The sequence below is a fragment of the Lagopus leucura genome, unplaced genomic scaffold (genome assembly GCF_019238085.1).
Source record: "Lagopus leucura isolate 7727_CA_CO unplaced genomic scaffold, USGS_WTPT01 Super-Scaffold_650, whole genome shotgun sequence".
Taxonomy (NCBI): Eukaryota; Metazoa; Chordata; class Aves; order Galliformes; family Phasianidae; genus Lagopus; species Lagopus leucura.
Window position 1 is genome coordinate 1,913,867 of NW_024962253.1, and position 20,901 is coordinate 1,934,767.

A 20,901-nucleotide genomic window follows, 5' to 3' on the forward strand; every position below is an offset into this window, starting at 1 on the left:
TGTTCAGTCTCTGCCTCCTCAGCATCCCCTGTTACTAGAACACTCACCTATTTCAGTGGACCCACATTTTCCCTAGTCCTCCTTTTGCTACTGACATGCTTTGAGAAGTCTTTCTTGTTATTCCTAGCCTCCTTCTTCAGATTTAATTCCAAGAGGACCTTAGCCTTCTTCGTTGCATTCCTGCATGCCCTCACAAATGTTCCTTTGTTCCTCTTTGGAGGACAAAGGAGACTTTGGCCAGTCTCCTTTTCCATATTCCATAGATATTTCATAGACCTTCTTTTTCCATTTAAATTTATCCATGATCTGCTTGCATATCTCCTGCCACCTTTGCCTGCTTTCTTACTCTTTCGTACTCTTTGGGATGCACTCATCATGAGCTTGGAAGATGTGGTGCTTGAATGTCAACCAATTCCCTTGGGGCCCCTTTCATTTCAATATTCTAATCCATGGGATGCCTCCAAGCAAGTCCTTGATGAGGTCAGAGTTGGCTTTCCTGAACTCCAGGTTTGCAATCCTACTTACCACCTTGTTTCTTCCATGTAGGATCCTGAACTCCACTTTCTCACTGTGTCGCTGCGTCCAAGGCTCCCTCCAGACTACACATTCCCGACCAGTCCTTTCTTGTTTACAAGAACAAGGTCTAGTAGCACACCTCTCCTCACTGACTTCTCCACCACCTGTGCCAGAAAGTTATACTCCATGCACTGTAGGAACCTCCTGAACTGTCTGTGCTTGGTAGCGTTGCTCTTTCAATGAATATCAGAGTGGCTGAAGTCCCATGAGAGCCAGTGCCTCTAATCATGAGGCTACTTTCAGCTGTTTGTAGAAGGCTTCATCAACTTCTTCCTCCTGATTAGGCAGCCTGTCATAGCCAATACCCACAATGTTGTCACTCATATTAGCCTGTCCCTTAATTATCCCCCATAAGCTTTTCACTCATTCATCATTCATCTCTAGATAGATCTCAATACCTACCAGTTTTTTTCTCACATAAACTCCTTCACTATTTGCATGGCTCTAAAGAGTTAATGACTCTTTGGTAGATGCAGCTGTAATTAAAGACAGATGGACAGCCCTGCTTCCACCCCTGGCAACCCAAACCTGCAAGCCTAGCACCTCAGCTGCATGCATGGAACTGGTAGGGAAGCTGGAGGGTTGTGTCTGCTCCTTTGGGAGAGGAGGCGGGAGAGGGCCCTGACTGCCCAAGAAGTGATGGCAGGACCTCATCTGTCAGTGCAGAAAAATGTCTGGCCAATAAACTTGCCAAACGTCCCTAATAAAGGGCTGGATGTGTTATCATGTAGAATGGTTTTATAGGGGACAGCCATAAAACGTGCACATTGCCCTTTAAAATGCCAGGACGAGGATTGATTCTGGCAGGGTGGAGAGAGAGGAGGAGGGAGAAGGAAGCTAATTGGAAAAGGGGGATAAATCCAGGGGCTTATTTCTCTGCTGTGGTTCCCAAGGGTGTCAGGGAGCAGTAACAAAGCTGAAGTCATTGCTGGGCCTGGGCTTCTTCACTATATCCCTCTGTAATGCTGGGTGTCCTCCCAGCATCTGTTTCTGCTGCTGGTTCAGTCCAGCCTTGTTCTTGCTCCTCACTCTTAGCCCCAGGGAAGTTGTGGAGATACCTCCATCAGCCTCTCTGTAGGTTTCTCCACATTTCTGCCTCTCCCTTTCAATCCAGTGGTCCCACATCCTTGCAGGCTCCAGTAGATGTGTCCTGTCTTCCCCAGCATCAGCTCACCTCTCCTTCTCCCTTTTGTGTTCCTTTCTGCCTGGTCTCCTGCTGTGGGCTGGGCCTGAAGTCCATCTCTTCCAGGAAATGGACTGCCAAGGTTTGGGCAGCAGTTTGTGTTCCCTGCTCTTGGACAAGGTGAGCATGTACTCAGGATGCAGGTGCTTGTACATGCTCTGGATGCTGCCTGGATAAACAGGAGACAGGGAGATGGAAGAAGATCCCAGCTGCGTTTAGAAGTGATCAATAAATATATTGTACTCCGGCTCAATTTTAATGCTGAAGAAAACAGGCAGTGATTTCACTTAATAAATGTGGACAGTCTCGTAGAGCTCCAAGATCATCTATCCTGCTCCACAATTCCCACACAACAGAATGGTACGTGATGCAGGGCCCAGTGTTTATCTGCAGCTGAGGCTCATGGCCTGTGTTGGCAGAGGGGCCTGGGTATGATTTCTCAACTTCTTGAACAGGGAGATTCTGGGCAGTCAAACCCTGCTGTGATCTGCTCACTGTTGAAAATTGTAAAAAGTCCCTCTTAAAGTCACTGAAGAGGCTGTGGGTTTGCAATCTGGGTGGGAGGTGGCAGGTACTGGAGGGTTGGAAAAAGGAAAGTCAGATTGCTGTTTGGCAAGAATTCTCTCAAAAAATGTTTGTCAGTGTCAGTGTGGATTTGCTGGCTTGTGTCAGATCTCACTTGTCCTCCCACTCTGTGCATGTGGCGCTGCCAAATTTCTGGCTTGAGATGACCCTGGAAATCCCCAGCAGGAGGGGTGGGAGGGGCAAACCCTGCCCTTATGTTTAACCCTCAGCCCTGAAAATGCCCTTCAACGTGGGACGTTGCAGTTTGTGACCAAACACAGGCGAAGTAAAACTCGGCTGGAACATGTGCCTGTTTGTGACCATCAGACATGCCATAAATAACGTTCCTCCCGTCACGGAGATGAGCCAGTACAGCATGGTATGGACCCACGTCAAACAATATAACTAATGGATATGGTGCATCATGTGAATTTGGGTGCAAAGATTGGTTCTGGTATTTATTTATTTATATCTTTTCTGGAAAGGAGAGAGGTTATGAAAAAGCAGCCAAAGATGATGAATCTCAACTGAATTTTTCATAGCATGGCACTGCTTTGTGTGCAACTGAGTTAGGTTTATTCAACAGGGGAGCTCCAGGACTGACACAGAGTTTGAGCTCTCCAGACTGAATGGTGTTCAGGATTTTCATCCTTGCTGCACGGTGGTGAAGTTCAGAGCAACGTTCAGTCTCACAGATGGAGACACATCTCTGAGGTCTGGATGTGCTTTGCTTCTTCACTGCCTTTTGGCTTAGGACTGTCCCTGCTCTATGCCCATTTCTGTGAAATTTTCATGGAAATGCATTGTTAGTTCTGGATTTGTAATTAAAGGGTTGGTAAATTTTGCTACAAACACTTTGCTGGCTCCCTTCCTAAGCATTCAGTCTTTTCATCTACTATGTGGGGTTTTGCAGATACTGTTGTACATTGTATTGTCAACAACCAGTGTGAAAAAACGTGGGATTTAGAAAAATACAAATACATTTCTAATACATTTGAGGACAATTTTATTCTTTTTTTTTTTTTTTTTTTTTCCTAGAATGATCACACTTTAGAACTTCTTCTCAATGTGTTAGAGCTATGAGGTTATGGGGCAGCTGGGAGTCTGATTCTACCACTTGACTCCAAGGGCTGTGAGCTTTCCACTTCATCAAGTTTATGATCAAACCACGCAGATGACAATACCATCTGTAATTGCTCTCTGAATTAAAGCATTTCCTCCAGAATCCAGTAATAAGGAGAATGAAATATTCAGGTAGGGTTTAGTGGCTCACCTTGAAAGAATTTCATCTCATGCTAAATATTAAGCCATGCAGCTATATCTGAGCACTTGTCTACTTTGAGACCCATGGGAGAATTAAATCAAATTCTGTTTTAAAGGGGATTAATTAAACTGCATCTGGACCCTATTTCAACACTCAGAATTTAGATAAGTTGAAGTAAGACCCCTTTAATTTCCATTTTAGGGAAAGAACTGAAAGAGATGTGTGACCTCTGACTCCACATGAGGGTGTCTGAGGAGGTGCTGATGTGGTTTGACTAATCTGTTTTACATTATACTTCAGTTAATTCAGACTGAATACCTAGTAAAGACAAGCTTGGAGATGCTGGGCCTGTATGTGATTGTATGGGCAGTATTTGTTTTCCCAGCTGTTTCGTGAGGGGACAGAAGCTGTGTGGAAAAAAAGATGATCTATAAAATGCAACAGAGAAGGTAAACTGGAGGTAACAGACCAAAACATCTGCAGTTCACAGTGGGTTCTGTCTCGTAGCCCTTGGTGTCTGATTGCTTTTTAAAGTTCAATCAGTGCATTTTTTTTCCAGATTTGAGTGAAGACTAAAACTCATTTGGAGAATTAGATAGCAAGGTGATGTGTGCATTATCTGCACTTAGGACAGATATTATTTATCTTATATATATCTTATATATATCTTATATCTTATATATCTTATAATCTTATTTCTGCCTCCAGTTACTTGGCTGTGAAGGCTGATGTCTCAACCTTTGCCAAGGTTTCAGAACTGAATTCATTGTGTCAGATTTCTCCACCTTCTGGACTTCTCCTTTTCAAGGCAGAAATATTTCTTTTTACGTATATATTTTTTCCTCATCCCCACCATTTTTCTTCTGGAAATCAGTGACACTCTGTGTCTTGGAAGCAATCTGTGCTGGAGGACACTTGGTGATGTCCTATGGAGTAGTGGAGCCACAGGAGAAATCTTCTCAGGAGCAGCCTGGAATCTGGTATTTTCTGCTCCTGGACAAAGAGAATGGGGACTTTCCAAACCCTTCACTAGAGGAATGGCACAGTGTTTTCTAAGATGGACACTTCTCATCAAGCAAATCCAAAGCCAGGACTAATTTTTGGAAGAGGAGTTCTTCATGTGAAAAACTACAATAGGTTAGCAAACATTGCTAAATGCTTTGCTGAGCCCTGAAAATGCTTGGAAGGGAGTTTTTCTTTACATCTAGTCCAGATCTCTCTTGTCTTAGCTTTTGCCTCTGATACATCATTTTCCCACCATGTACAGGACCTCCTCATCAAGAGCTCCCCGTAGGTGCTGGCAGGCTGCAGGCAGGTGCCCATGAGGTTATCCTTTCTCTCTCACAGGACAAATGCTCCAGCCCCTGCTGAATTAGCTCCAGATAATTGAAGCACTGTGTGCCCAATACCTGGGAAGCAACCTAATGAGTACTGGGTAAGGGAGGCCATTTTTTCCCTCAGTCTCCCAGCTGTGCTGCTGTTAACACAGCCCAAGGTACTATTAGCCCACGTGGATGCCAGGATGCAGTGTGACTTATGTCCATCCTGCTGTGCACCAAGACCTCAGCGGAGTGGTTCCAAAGCAACCAGAGACCTGTTTGAGGAAATGATTTCCCCCCTCCTTCTCTGTCCCACATCATGCTGGATGTTCTCAGGTTGGATATTAAGAAAAAATTCTTTCCCCAAAAGAGTGGGGAAGCATTGGCACAGGCTGCCCAGGGAAGCTGTGGAATCACTGTCCTCGGAGATGTAGAAATGTGGCACTGAGGGCATGGATTAATGAGTGATATTGCTGGTAGGTGGATGGTTGAACTAAATGATCTTGGAGTCCAATCTTAATGATTCCGTGATCCTATGTGCTGTGTGGACCACCCAGATGTTTATTGTGTTCACCAATCCAAGAGGCAGACCACTTTTTTTATCAGATAGTATCCCCAAAGAGACACCTAAAGGTAACAGCTGTTTTAAAGAAACATTTCCATCTAGATTCCTCACTCTCATTCCTTTTGCTCTCCTGCCAGCAAATGAAAGGAGAATAAATGCTCGCAGCAGTGAAGGCTAGACAAAGATGGGATGGGTCTCAATTGTATGAAGCCATATTTCTTGGGATCAGAGGGTTATGGAAAACAGTACAGAAATGCTAAGAGGAAATTACAATTGCTTCCTTCCTTTTTTTTTCTTTCTATTTTTTCTTGCTATCCTGCCATTCCTTCTTCCTCCTAGGTGTTCAGGACTTTTCAGAGGCAATCGTTACTGTTAATGATTTTAGCTTGTTGGCTATTATCACATTTGTGCCTGGGGACTGCAGTCGGCTATCTGGGCTCTGGCAGGCCTTGACAGCAATCAGCTCCTTCTTGCTTCACACTAATTTTCTCAGGGGAGCTCAGAAGAAAATACTTTTCCTTCATTTCCCCTCCCCTTCCCGTGTCTCTCCTTCCCCTCTGCTCTGCCCCTGCTCTGCTCCACGAAGGATCTGTGGGGAGAATCTCACTGCAAAGCACGTGGGAGGCACTGGGACATCACCGGGAGAGGAAATGTCTTCTGGGAGGGAGCACTCCGGCTCTTGTTATCCATGCTGTGTTTGTATCCATTGCTGATGCCCCAGCAGATAGGGAGAAAGGAAGGGATCATTGATTATTTTATGAAAAAGGTTCGTGGATCTTTCTCAGTGTCGTCGGCTGAGCACAGAGCTTTTACAGCCCTGTGTTTAATATTCTCTTTTTTCCCTCCATCATCATTTTATATTATTCAAAGCAAATCAGACAGCCTTTGAAGAACAGCTCAAAGCCTTTTTTCTTTCTTTTTTTCTTTTTCTTTTTATTTAAGGTGGGAAAGAATGGAAGCCACCTGATACACCTCCATTCTCAATTCAGTGATTTTATTTAGTGGGGAAGAGATCAGTTTGCACCTTGTTCTTTAAAGGATCGTAAAGGTCAGGTAAGAGCCATATTTCTGAAGGCCCCCAAAGAAGACTTTTCTGGAAAGGTGAAGAGCATCTTGCATTGGAGAAGCCTGGATGGTGGAAATGTCATTACTTCTGTGTGGAAAAGCTCTGACCTGTTGTTCAGGACAACCACTGTTGTCCTGAAACCTACTGATGAAAAATCACTTCTCTGAGCCACTTTGCCGTCAATCCAGACTGATCTTACAAAGATCAAGATCACTGAACCAAGCAAGATGGTTGTCAGCAAACACGCTGACCAGTCATTAAGTTGCTTTCTGGAAGATTTTCTGTGCTGAGTGATGCTTCAGTCAAGTGAGCTCTTCCAAAGGAAAGCAATTTTCCAGAGGTCTGAAAGCAGAGATCCCAGGCAGTAGACTGGAAGGGTTCTGCACCTGTGTTTGTACAAGGACTCACTGGGGTGCTTGGTAACACCATCCCCTTTACAGTGCATGCATGATGGCTCTTGGGCTGCTGATATTTGCACTCTTGGAGGCTGAAGAGCTCTAGGAAGGGATTTACCTAATTCCAGTTCTTGGGTAAATATTGGTGTCTCAGCATTCATCTAGCAAGGTAGACCTTGACATCTTGGTGCCTTGGAATAGATTTCAGTGCAGCCAGAGGTTCAATCACACTCCTTGCTCACAGTGTTTATGAACCTAGGACAATCAAGAGGAAATGCAGTTTTATTAGCCAAGCATCATGCTGTTACTTTGCTCCCTACTTGTTCCAGATTATAAGAGTACTCTTAGACAGTGTCAGATGTCCTGTCTTTTTTGCTTATCCACCATCCTTCCTTTTTTTTCCCAATTCTGGGGAGCAGAGTGCTCTCAGCTCAGAGACCCCTGCTTTGCACCATCCGTGGCTGCAGAATGTTGAAGTTGATGTGAAAGCACCAACCCACAGGTGCTATGAGAATAGAAACACAAAGAGATGTGGAGCTCCTTCTGGATCTCTCCCCCTGGCCTTGAGCTTCCAGACATGCCCATCTCTGCTGGTTTCACAGTGCTGAAAGAAGAAGCATAAAACAAGTCATGAACCCCAAAGGTAATGGTCTCTCTGGGCAGGCTGCCATTTGTTTAATATCTGTATCTTTGCTAATCACCTAGAAGTGGAAGTAAATAGCATGTTAATGAAATGTATGGGTGAGACTGGACTGGGGGGAGCTGGAGGGGACGATTTGGTCAGAGGAAATGCAGCAAAAGGATTCGGTGAGGTCAGAAAGACCAGTGGGAAATTTCAGCTTGGGAACAACTTGAAGGACTAGAAGTGGACAGGGGAGCAGAGATACAAGGCCATGCTAAAGTGGGAAGGCAGCAGTCTGCATCCATAGGCTGACTGACACAGGAGTACAGTGCTGGAATAATATGTGACTCCTTTGCACCAGGAGGACACTGGGAAGCCTCATGGCAAGATGGTCCTTAAGGTCCATTCCAGTCCAAGATATTCTGTGGTTCTATCATTAGTATTGCCAAAAATATGTAAAAAAATCATGCCTCACATGATTGGCCTTTAATGGAAGGCCTATGAGTAAAAATGAGCTGAGCATGTCTGAAATTGCAGTGCACTTTGGAGGTAATTTCGGTCTTTGGAGGAAAGAAGGACATTAAAGAATCATCTATACAAAATAGAGAAAGGCATTTAACTCAGAGGCACTTCAGTTCCAAATAGAAACATCTGCTGAACAGCAAGCTATTAGGTGTGTCAGGTTCCTTAAGTAGGAAGGGCTAAAAGAGTTTGATTTCCTTAAGCCAGGTTCCCACAGAAGTTCCCATGAGTACCCTTATGGATAAAGGGGAGAAAGAAAGGGATATGACAATGCTGGAGCAGAAACAAGATGCTGTAGCCTCTTTTGAGTGAGAAACCTAGGGAGAAAAGAAAGGCCATGTGCTGAAGATGGCTCTGGGTTTGCATTGGAAATGATGACAGTTATAATTTACTTATCAGATGTTTGGAAAGGTTCAAGAGCTCGTGCTTGCAGTCCTGTGTGGATGGCACTTTTAATACAAGTGGACAAAGAGTATGTGGCTAAAAGCCCAAGAGATCTGTGTGGTAGTACTGGAATGTTCACAAATAGAGATGATCAAAATAATAACAATTACCATTTTCCAGTGATTTTTCTTTTGACTTTTTTGCCAGATATTGGAAAAATATGGATGTATATATTTCTCTTTACCTCTTCTTCCCTCCAGCTTCTCCTGACAAAAAATGAAATGAAATAAAATAAAATAAAATAAAATAAAATAAAATAAAAAGTGACATTATAAAGAAAAAGGATGAATACATAATGAAAATATGCAGCCAGTTCTCTACTGTGATCAAAATGGAAGAGCCATGGCAGGGCACAATCCGACTAGCCTTGCCTGAGCTCCCATCACCTCACAGGTTGCCTGAGGTTCATTTTGCACTGTGTCTTGGTTACTAAAAAGATTTTATGAGTTTCTGAGTTGAACCCAAAGTTTTCTGTATCTCGGCAAAGTTTCTCAGAGGAGCTCATCCAAGGGAAGGCCATGAAAACCATAACAGTAGGTGGAGGTGGGTTTCCCTGCAAGGGGTTAAATCTTCTCACCAGAGCAGGCTAGACAACGGGCTGAATTAGTCTGTAAGATCGTTGGCACAGCTCTCAGCAGGAAAAAAGGAGGGATTTGTGATACAAGGAGGCCGGAAAGAGATTGCCTGAAAATGCGTTGCTAGGTATAGATAGTCTCACTGAGTCTGAAACAAGGGATCTGAGGGGGCTGAAGGGGTAGCAGGAAATCTTCAGAACTGTGCCCGTGAGAGGAGGGCCTGACTGAGAATGTGGGAGAAGAAGCATGGTGTGTGATTTACTAGCACAAGAAAGCACACTGCCTGTCCCATCTCTGCTCATGGCTCAGGCCTTCCCATGTCCACCCATCCCCATGACTTCTGCTGCTCTCAGAGATGGAAAATAAAACAAATCATAAGCCCCCAGACTTAGCAGCTCCTGGGCAAATTGCCAGTTGTTTAATATTGTTGCTAATGATCTACAAGCACAAGTAAACAGCATGTTAATGAAATGAGTGGAGGAGGCTAAATGGGGAAAGATGCAGGAGCTGGTCTGAACAGAAGATAAAATACAAAGCCTTGGGGAGGGTGAAAAGACACAAGAGAAAACCAGAACAGAATAATTTTGGGGATGATTCAAGGGAAGATAACAGGGGGAGTGAGCAATGCTAGGTATTAGTGGTGCACTGAGCAGACAAGCACTGCATAGCGCTGGTGGGCAGAGCCTTTTGTTGCAGTGTCTGCAAGAGCATCAATCACTGCACAAAGTTCTTTTAGGTCATAATTAAAAATAAATAAATATGTTTTCCTAACTTTGCAGCTGGGGATTGAATCAGGAACTCTGAGATGAGCCTGGTTTTCTATTGGCATGACAGAGTTGGAACTTAAGTTTCTGCATTACAATTGTCTTGATGGGAGATGGAAATCTTCACTCTGAGCCAGAAATGGGATCAGTTTGTTTAGCCTCTGGCCCTTGTCTGGCCTGCAGGGAGGGGGGAGTCACTTTGGATAAATGGTGCCCCAAAACATTTCATTTTTCCTGTTTTCTTTTTTTTCCTCTTTTTTTTTTTTTTTTTTTCTCCTCCCTCCCCCTCATTTAAAATTCATTGGCTCTAATTGCAGAGGTAGTCAAACTTTGGCTGTGTCTGAACTGCAGGTCTTCAAGGGGACTCGCAAGCTAGACAGCGAGATGAATGATTTATTATTATATTATTATTTATTCATTTAAATTCATGAATGCTTATCCAAATCAAAAATTGCCCAATTTCATCCAGATCTGAATTTATAGATTTTCAGGCCAGATGGGACCGCTCTGATCAGCAGCCTGACCTCTGGCATCACACAGGCCAGAGAACGCCGCCTGGCAATTCCCGTGGTGGAGGGAAGAGATGCTGCTATGTAAATCAGTATTATCAAGCCCAGTGAGTTGTTTGAAATGGTCTCTAGTGGAATCTGTGAAACTGCCTGGTGGTTTTCAGCCCTGCTCCTCAGTGCTTGCATCAGGGAAAATGCGGCTTCAGCTCTGCTCTCTGTCTGGAAGACAGGGCTACCACCAACAATGAGGGCTATGGGGTCATCTCTACAGACACGAGATCCAAGCTTGCTCTCATATAAGCAGTTGGGCAGGAAAATCACAGAATCATTAAGGTTGGAAAAGAACTCCAAGATCATGTAGTCCAGCCACCACTGCCTACTAAACCGTGTCCCTAAGTACCTCATCTCTGCATTGCTTGAACACCTCCCTGGGCACGCGTTCCAATGCCCAAATGTTCTCAATAAGTTTTTCCTAAAATGTGCAAGAGCTCCCATAGTGCTAATGTTAAAAACATTGCTTCGTCTATCAAACCTGCACCAGAAGCCAATACGAAGGCAGCTCCCAAAGCAAGGTGGGTCCTGCTAAGCTGAGCTCTGGTGGCTCTGGGGGTTTGTGTGGACACCTGATTTGAGGACAGATAGCAGTGAGCTTTACTGTTCACATTCCTTTTCTTCTTCCTGAATTATTTTGCTGCCTGTATTGAAGATGCTGGATGCCAGGGCAGTATCGGAGCACCAACACAGCACTGAATCCTCAAATGGCAGCAGGCAAATTCTGCGGGGTGCAGGGTTCTGAAGGAGTTGACGGATTTGTGTGTGTCAAGGGGGAAGAAGTTGGGAAGTCAAACAGGAAGCAAGCAAGTAATTAAAGGCAGACAAACTTAATAGCAAGCACAGAATGGGATCCAGTCTGCCTAAAGAGTGGGATAAGAACCCTATCTCCCAAAAGCTCATTAAAATGTGTCTATGCATATCTCAAGGAGGGGTTAGAAATCAGGAAATTAGCTCTGGCAGGAAAGACAAGATAAAGGAAACCCCAGAGAGATGATCTTACTTTGCTTCCAAAGACTTTGTTCTTTTGCTGTAAACTAACGAGTTGGAAGATTTTCTTCTCACTGTAACATTGGTTCATTTCTCCTCCTTGCAAGAGGGTCTGTGATGAGATGACATCTGCTCGCCTCAGGTCCCACTAACCTGTGGAGCTGGAGGACTGAGCTGGGGGGACCTCTTCCACATTCAGACAGTGGTCCCACACTGCCAGCACCTGCTTTAATGGCTTTCACTGAGTGAGAGGAAGCACAAAGCTGGAGAGCTGGGTTTTTAAGGAAACCATATTTATCTCCAAAAGCACATTCACCTATCACAAATTCTTATAAAGAAGAGACCTGTACAGCCATGAGAGGTTGATATGTTACTCTTACATCTCCCATTCTGCTCTTCTGGACAATAAAAGCTCAAAAAGCTCAATCCATGAGCAAGAGCACACAGAACAGGTCAAACAAATGCTGAGAGCTAGACTGAGAAGTAAGAACACAGATGAGGAGATTTTAAACATTCTGTTACTCAGATTTTGTAAATAGTACTACTAAGTTGCTCAGGATAGGAGGAAGCAATATGCACTAACAGATTGACTGTGCGTGTGTTAATTCAGACAATAGGACTTTCATTACGTTTTTTCCCGTCTGTGTACCAGCAATTTGCAAGGCAAGGTATGCACTACTGGTTCACTGTTCTAATCAGATCCCAGTTCATCTCTTTAGGTCTTCTTGTGGCCTGATGCATGAACTTCTCTTTATTTTCTGCTTAGATAAGATTTGTTACTGTGAAATGGCTGTAGTGATTCTGGTGGCTAGGTGTCAGAGGTCTTTTGTTCACCAGAGCCAGTTTGGTGGGCTCAGCAAGAAGAAAGTGTCAATATTGCAAAAGGAAGCATTGTTTCAAACATTTTAGCGCACATGAAGCAAAAACTAGATAGAAAGAAGAGAGGCCTAGGTGGTTTGTGCCGCAACAGTATTGTCTGTGGCCCTTCAAAGGAACTGCAAACCACTTCAGACACTCCTTAACTTGCAGAAAATCAAAGATCACCTTATCCAGGATCAAAAGACATATGAGGTCCAAAGTTGCACAGTGGCAATTAAAGATTAGAAACACTGTGGTTTTGTTTTGTGTTTCAGGTTGGTCGAACTGAAATGGGCAGGATGCAGTCATAAGCTGGATGTTGTCCTGGACTCTGAGGCTGCATCTGTACCTGTGAATTAACTGTAGCTGGGTCTGCTCCCTTGTGGAGAGGCCAGCTGGCACTGGGTATCCTGCATCTGTACTATTAAATTCTCTAACCCTCTGAACTGCCTACTGAGAATGGGCACAAGTCTGTGCTAATTATCAGGCTGCATGTAGGCATCATCTGGGAAAATGCTAGTTAGATGGTGCCTAAAAGATGCCAGATAGTGTTTTAATGACTTACATATAGAAGATCAAGTTCTAGTAGTAAAGATGAAGCCTGACAGTTTATGTTAGCTGGAAAACCTGCAGGTTCTTTGTGGCTACAGGTGATGGGCCATTTGTGTTCTCAGGTCCTCTCTGAAGGTAGTGCTGTTCAGGGCTTCCTCCCACTGCTCATTGCCAAGATTTCCTTTGATCTGAAGGCTCTCACACATATGGATCTTCCATGGTGTGGACAAAGCAGAAGCAAAAAAGAACTCAAGGGAGTACCTGCCATCACAGAGTATTTTGCAACAGCATTAAGGCCATGGACTAAGCACCCTGATGTAGCTGCAGATGTCCCTGTTCATTGCAAGGGAGTTGGACCAGATGGCCTTTAAGGGTCCCTTCCAACTCAAACGATTCCAGGATTCTATGATTCCACAATTCTGTGATGTTGTCAGATGCTAGATGCACAGGTGTGCAGTTTCCTTCCAGGCTGATTTATGCAGAAGCTAGGGAAATGCTGAAAGCAGCCCTGGGGTACAGGAGTTGCACTTTGGCAAGCTTCACTGAGGATATGATGCAGAGACTTGCTTAGGGTATGGGCAAGGTTTAAACTGTACAGCTACCCTGTGTGCAGATTTGGAGTCCACGCACTGATGCACAACCACAGTAGCTTCCCATCCAAGTGTTTCCCTCGGTGTGGGATAAGTTGGCATCATGCAGCACACAGCTCAGGCTTTGGACTGTGCTGAAAGTTGATGACACATCTCTGTGGTCCAAAGCTGGGGTGAAACAAGGGAAGGGTCATGAGCATGCTGTGAAGGCCATGACAGGAGCTGTTAGATGCTTTTTGGGAAGGAGTGGGGGGTGAATCAACATGACATCCCCGCACCGCACTAATGGCAGCTGAGACGACTTTCTGCTAATGCAAATGTTCACAGCTGTACGCTGGATGTTGCTGAGTGGATAATGGCTGATGAGGTTGCCTGTAGACAGTCACTCCTCTACCAGTGTGTAATTAATTGCTATGTAAAGTGCTCTGAGATGCGATGCTGCTGAAACGCCGGGTGTATAAATGCCATCCCCACACAAAAGGGAACAACATGTAAATTCTCTCAATATATTTTTAAATATGAGCATTTTTCAGCTGTTTGCTCTTTTGTAAAATTTATTAGGCCCCCTCCTGAGAACTGGAAGGCAGCAAGGGCAGTGCGGATGGATGAGCCAGCTTCCAGGGCTCCCACTGTTTTTGCTGCTTGCCCCAGACTCTAGGGGGGGTCATCCATTTTTCTTCCCCCATTCCTTTTACCTCTGCTTAACTTCTGTTTCCCCTTTCTTTTGCTCTCTTGTAGGGTGAGCTGCTGCCTGCCTGCCTGGGAAGGGTAGTAAGGAAGGAGAATGCTTTTCTGCAAAGGACAGAAGCTTCTTACAAAGGCTTCAGCCTTGTCTAGCTTCTAAAAGACATTTATTGTTCTGACTGGATAAAATCCAGAGAGATGAGGTTTCAGGCTGTCTGAAGCTGGAAGGGCAGTGGTGTGGGATCATAGCCCAGGTTGCAAAGGGCAAAGCCCTCCTGCTTGATCACAGAGATCTGATGTCAGCTCTGAGAACTACATACCCCAGAAAAAAGGTGGTCTGAACCAGAGAGTATGAAATCTTGTGTGCTGGAGATTACAGAAATAAGGCATGATGACCTACTGCCTTCCATATCACAGACTGGAGATGACATCTAGCAAATGATCTCTCAAGCTGAAAGAAGAAGTTGGGAAGTAGTTGTCCTTAGGGCAAAAAATCCAAACAAGGAATTCCTCATCACAGTGAATAACTGAGGTGCAGATAGGTTTAAAAAAGTCAGGTTCACTGATGTCCAGAGGACTGTGGTAGTTTGGAAGCTATTGCTGGTAAAGGAGCTTCTAAGCCTCCGGTTATCAGAAGCTGGGAGAATATGTGGGGGTCAGGGAGAAAGCCACCATTCTACAGTAATTTCCTAGGCTTCTCTCATTATTAACAAATTGAAGAAAGGCACAGATACTACATGGACTGGAAATCTTAGGTTTTTTATTGTGCTAATGTTCAATATATTAAGAAATGAGTAGATGAGATATCTTGGAAAGAAATTATGAGCAGGAAATCTGTTTAATGAATGCTTTCCGTCAGTGTTTCTGAGAGGGCAGTTATAGCTTGTATGTAATTTGATGTTTTCATCAATGGTTGGTAAATAAATGAGAATACTGCCACTTGCTCGAATGTGCAAACAGCCTACAGTACAGAGAAGTGCTTGGGGGGTGCACGGAAATGGGTTCATCAGTAGTCCAAACACATAGAGCATGCCTTTTCAGAGCACCTAACTGGGAGAAAGAATGAGAACAGGTTCGAGCTGCAGAGCAGTGAACAACAAAAATCACAGAGCAGCTGAGATTGGAAGGTGCCACTGGAGATCACCTAGTCCAACCACAGGCTCAGAGTGGGGTCAAACATAGCACACTTCTCAACACTGTATTCCAGTTCAGTTTTGAACTTCTCCAAGGAAGGTGAGAGATTCCACCATCCTTTTGGGCAACCGAGGTGACCCAGCTGTGACCACTCACACCAAAAAATCTTCTGACAACTCAGTGGTATTTCCTGTATTTCAGTTTATGCCTCTTGTCCTTTCACTGGGCACAACTGGGAAGAGCTTGGCTCTGTCACAGGCTAATTATTCCCAGCTATCAGCTTTTCCTCACATATCAAATGCTTCAGTTCGTTAATTCTCTCACCAGTGTTAAGCAGAAGAGAAGAATCACTTCCCAGCAGTGCCCTTCTCCGTGCAACCATGGATGCTGTTGGCCTTGTTTGCTGCATACTGCTGGCTCTTGGTAAAATTGGTGTTCACCATGACTCCCAGGTCCTTCTCTGCAGCCCCAGTATGCAGTGGTCAGTGGGACACCCCTTGAAAGGCAGTGATCTGAAGATGGTAGCATGAGAAGTAATGGTCTTAAGTTTTGCTAGAGGTTTGATGTCAGGAAAAAAGTTTCTTCTCAGAAAGGGTGGTGAGCTATTGGCACAGGTTGCCCACCTAGAAGTGTCTGACCATCCTGGAAGTGCTCAATAAAAGGGTAAATGTTGCACTGAAGGACATGGCTTAGTTGATGTGCTGATGATGGGTTGATGGTTGAGGCAAATGAACACAGTGATCTTTTCCAACCTTAGTGATTCTGCATTTCTGTGAATCTAAGATCAAGAAGTTCTAAGATAGTCCATCTGGACCTGAACCTTCAGTATGATGATGAAACCAACTAATGTTACCTTGGAGGGAAATAGTGAATAGGGAAAGAATGAAACCAATTTTAGCTTACTGTAAGTCACAAGGGAACAGATAACAGAAACCCAAGCTTAGTATGCGGGCATGCACTTTGCTATGGACATTAAGAAATCAGAGAGTATGCAGAAAGTGGCATAATTCTGGGCTGGAGAAAATGCTTCCAAGTGGAGCTCATCAACAAGCTGAAGTGGTGACTTGCTGTGTTTATGTGCTCAGTACAAAAGGACTCTTTACTCTGAAAGATACAGAAAATAGAACAATGCCTTTAATGGAGCACAAATAGATGCAAGCAGGAATCTGGGCACCCATTTTTCTGGTCATGTCTTTGGGAAAGAATTGCCAAGGATATTGGTCGTACTTTCATCTCCTGATAAAATGTAATAAAAAACATGTAACTTCAGTTGACCCCAAGTTGAGAAGTGACTCACTGCAGTGTTGCAGACTATGGTATCAAAGATTGCAAACATCTTGTGGTAGTCTTTAGTTTGAACTACAGTTGTTCCTGAAGGGGTCACAAGCACAAGTGATGTACAGCACTTCCCTTCTCTCCGTGTAGCTGACATGCTGTGGGTGGCCTTTCTTGCTGTGTTCATCCTGCATGGGTGAGGATTTTGGATGGGCCTGAGTGTGAGGTGACAGGGGAAGGCTGGTGGGGAAAGTGAATGATGCAGATATTGTTCGGGGATTCCTTCATTCATGGGAAGACAGAAATCCTACAGAAAGCTTCTAGAGCCACGCGTGGAGACAGCTAGTTGGCAGAAGGCCTTACGACCAGGGAATAGGAAGGAAAAGCAGCAGAAGACTCTCATTAATACTGTGTTCAGTTTTGGGCTCCTCACTACAAGAAAGACATAAAAGCTCTGGAGCATGTCCAGAGAAGGGCAGTGAAGCTGGTGAAGGGTCTGGAGCACAAGTCTTACGGGAGTGGTAAAGGGAGCTGGGATTGTTCAGCCTGGAAGAGGTACAGGGGAGACCTTATTGCTCTCCTCAACTCCCTGAAAGAAGGCTGTGGTGAGGTGGTGGTTGGCCTCTTCTCCCAGAAAACAGTGATAATATGAGAGGGAATGGCCTCAAGTTGTATCAGGGGAGGTTGGAGTCAGTCATTAGGAAAAATGTCTTCTCAGAAAGAGTGGTGAGGCACTGGAGTGGGCTGCCCTAGAGGTGGTGGAATAACTGTCCTGGGAGTTGTTCAAGAAATGTGAAGATGTGGTACTAAGGAACACGGATAAGAGGGCAACATTAATGGTAGGTGGATAGTTGGACTAGATGATCTTAGAGGTCTTTTCCAACCTTAATGATTCTATGATTATACTTCGCATTGGTTGGGCTGCTGAACCTAAAAGGAGCATTCTGGGGAGCCTTCTCACAGCATATCAACAGTAAATGGCAATCCCAATGGATGTCTCAGCTTCATCATGCCTCTTTAGATCATTTTTCTCCTGGGAATCTCAGCTATTTCTTTCAGTACCTGTATCCGTGGCAAGTAGAAGGTGTCCTCTCTAAGGAAAAGCACATTCAGTTAATGGTGTCCAGACCCCATATTTCCACCAAAATACCTCTTCAAGCCACTAAGCTCCACTGCCTATTTCTACTGCTGTGGTTTCCTGTGGAAAAAGTGCCACAGGTCTATGATGGGGAGAAATCTATAGGCACAAATGTTTCCTTTTTTTTTTTTTTTTTTTGCTTTTACTCATCACCCACAACAGCCTCTATTTCTAACGCTGCATTTAAAAAAAAAACACAAAACAAACCCTTGAACGTCAATATTTATTTTTCAGTCTCCCTCTCCCCTGCTGTTCATCTCTGAATTTAATGCTTTTGAAAGGTGAATGATTGACGATTTACTGAAAACGAAGTTAAAATATAAATAATTCCATGATTTGGCTGCTGTATTAAGCAGGCATATGAGAAAAGCCCAGAAGACCAAGGTTGGCTTTTATTATTAACAAGGAAAAAAAATTAAATTTAAATAAATGTAATATTTATTAAAATTTCCTTTCACGTTGTTACCTGAGGTTCATAAAACTTTTGAGCTGTGTCAGCTTTGCACTCCCCAGTACATTGAACTCCAGGGAAAACTATAAGCAAATTCTTAAGATCAATGCAAACTACTTCTCCATTACTCAAAAAAGGGAATTTTAACTATTTTTGAAGGCCCCAGGACTCCACTAATCCAGATATAAAGACTTTTTTCACCTTCAAACTTCACAGTTCCAGCTCCCCTTTCACCTTCTCCCCTCCCACCACCACCCCAACACATGCACAGCCCTGAATACACTGAGAGGGAAGTGAATATACATCCGTCAGCCCATTTTCCATCTTTTACATGGCTAATTGTTCTGGACTAATTACACATAGATACAATTAAATATCATATTGTGCTCCCACTCCTAAAATACAACAGTAGGTAGGCTGCAAATAGGGAGTTTAGATTCAGAGGTGTATTTGCCAGAAGGTGGAGGAGAGCAGTGTTGGGCTGCTCCTGCACTCCAACAGTACCCACAGCAGTGCCAGGGAGAGGCGATGTAGGACTCTTCTAGAAGAGGATGGTACCAAGAAAAGGACATTTTCCTGGAGTGAAGTCACTACAGTGGCAAACCAAGTCTTGTGTTATAGGCAGCACAGAAGAGAACGGCTTGGGGATGAAGGCTCTTTTACCATCCAGCTAGATTCCAGATTTAAACTGTAAAGGCAATGAAAAGATCCTGTAGGTTTTGCCTTGTTGCTTTTAGTGGTAACAGTGCAGCAGGAGAGGAGCCATAAAAACAAAAAGTCAGAGCAATTTTAACAGCAGACATTTGTCTCTGAAGGCATGAGACCAGTGGCTAAGACCTGCTCTTCAGTCCCAGCGTGCCTTCATGTTGGCCACTGTAGTGAGCATATGTTCTCACAGTAACTTGCACCTAAGGAAACAAGGACCATGAGAAAAGGAAAAATAGTGTTGCAACACCTTAAATCCTCACATGGCCATGCCCCAGTGTGTGGATAGCCTGCTGTGTGTGGTGATCAGCCTTGAAGGACCAGAGCATTGCTTTCCACGGCAGTGGAGGGGGTCTGCAGGTTACCCAAACTCACGTAGGTCTGCCACAGGACCAAGGTTTAGGCATCCGTCTGGTGATAACAACACAGAGCTAAAGCACTGGTTTGTCTGGGCTGAGCATCTTGAATTGGACCTACAAATACAGTCTCCCATGTGCATCTGGTTTGGTTGGGGCATGAGGAAAAATACACTGGGGGACAGCCGGTAAAATGCAGCCCAGGCATAGCTGAGTATGTGTTCCTTTTTGCAGGAGTACCACAAAGAAATGCTCAGAGGCACAAAGGATTTTGGTCCTTACTTGAGGATGTCTGTACTGGACAAACTTTGAAGGAGATTTTGTGCACAGAGGCAAGTTTTTCTCCTGGTGAACTCAGTGGATGTGGAGAGCATGGGTAGGCTTGGACTCTGCAGAAGTGGATTCAGAGCAAAAATATAAGCTTTATGAGAACGTGCTTTGATGTTGATAAATGTGCCTTGTGGAGGCGTTAGAAAAAAGCAAAAGAGAGAGGAAGAAGGATGTTGAAAAGGATGATAAAGCAAGAAAAAGATGCATGGGATTTGGAAGCATTTGAAGAAATCTTTTTATAAAGCTGTTCTAGGCACGTCCCGTCAAATCTCTCCTGCTGTGAGGAATTTTCATGTTACTTTGCAGATAAACTTGTTGAGAGAGTGCTGTCTGCCTCCATGGTGACAGAATGGCGTCTCGAAGGAAACAGCCCTGCATCATCATTTCTCCTTCAGATTCAGGCAGTATCTGTCCCTGCAGAGCCAGGCTGTGAGGGGCAAATTAAACCCATGTCCTTGTTGTCTGTGGGAAGTGAGTCTGCATTTGGTTCCTTGCAGGCTGGGCTTCTTCGAATTTCCTTTGGTTGAGGAGACGAGGATAGAGACTAGGACACTTGGCTCTAATGGGGAGCAGATACAGCCAACTGGATGTGTGTCTGGGAGGAGGGGGCAACTCACTTCTTCCCCTCCTGCACAGAGCTATGCAATTCCCATGTCTCTGCTGCCAGGGCTTCCGAGTCTTTCAGTTTCTGCTCTGTCTTCATTCCACCTCCTTCTCTGCATTGCTGCCATAGCATTGCCTTGAAAAGCCACAGACACTTTCTTGCTTCAGTTTCTCCTTAAGACAACACTGAAAACAGTCCTAGACACCTTCGAGGCCATTTCCACGGAGCCAAGGCAAGGCTGCCTGGGAGGCAGCCATTTGTTTCAAGTGGTACTGTACCCTTGGGTTGTTCCCACAAGTTGGCTGCTTTCATCCTGTTACTGCACCTCCACCCATTAGTTGTTACATTCAGGCCTTCCCAAAACGAGACCCCAGCTCAGTAAACGAGCGATGGCTGTTTGCATCTTTGCACAGCATCCAGCATAGAGGATGTGAGGGAGGCATGACTGAAAGGCGAGTAACACTTCTGACTGATGTGTGTCTCCTGAAAATACTTTTCAGCAGAAAATGGACCTTTATTAAACGGAATTTTTCTGTGAAACATTATCAGTTGTTTACCTTTTGGGAGTTTAACTCACATAAATTTTTCACTTTTTTTCTTACTTTTTCTTGGAAAAAAGTATTACACTGCTGCCCCTCATATAACACTGGGCATGCAAAAATGAACCCGTCATTCTTGAGTGAATGTCATGTGCTCAATCTAAAAAAAATTGACATAATTGACTCAGTAGAGTTCTGTGTGATTTTGGGGAGGTTGTTTTGAATGTTTGGGTTCAAATCATACTTTGGGCTGCAAGACATTTGGGTATTGAATGT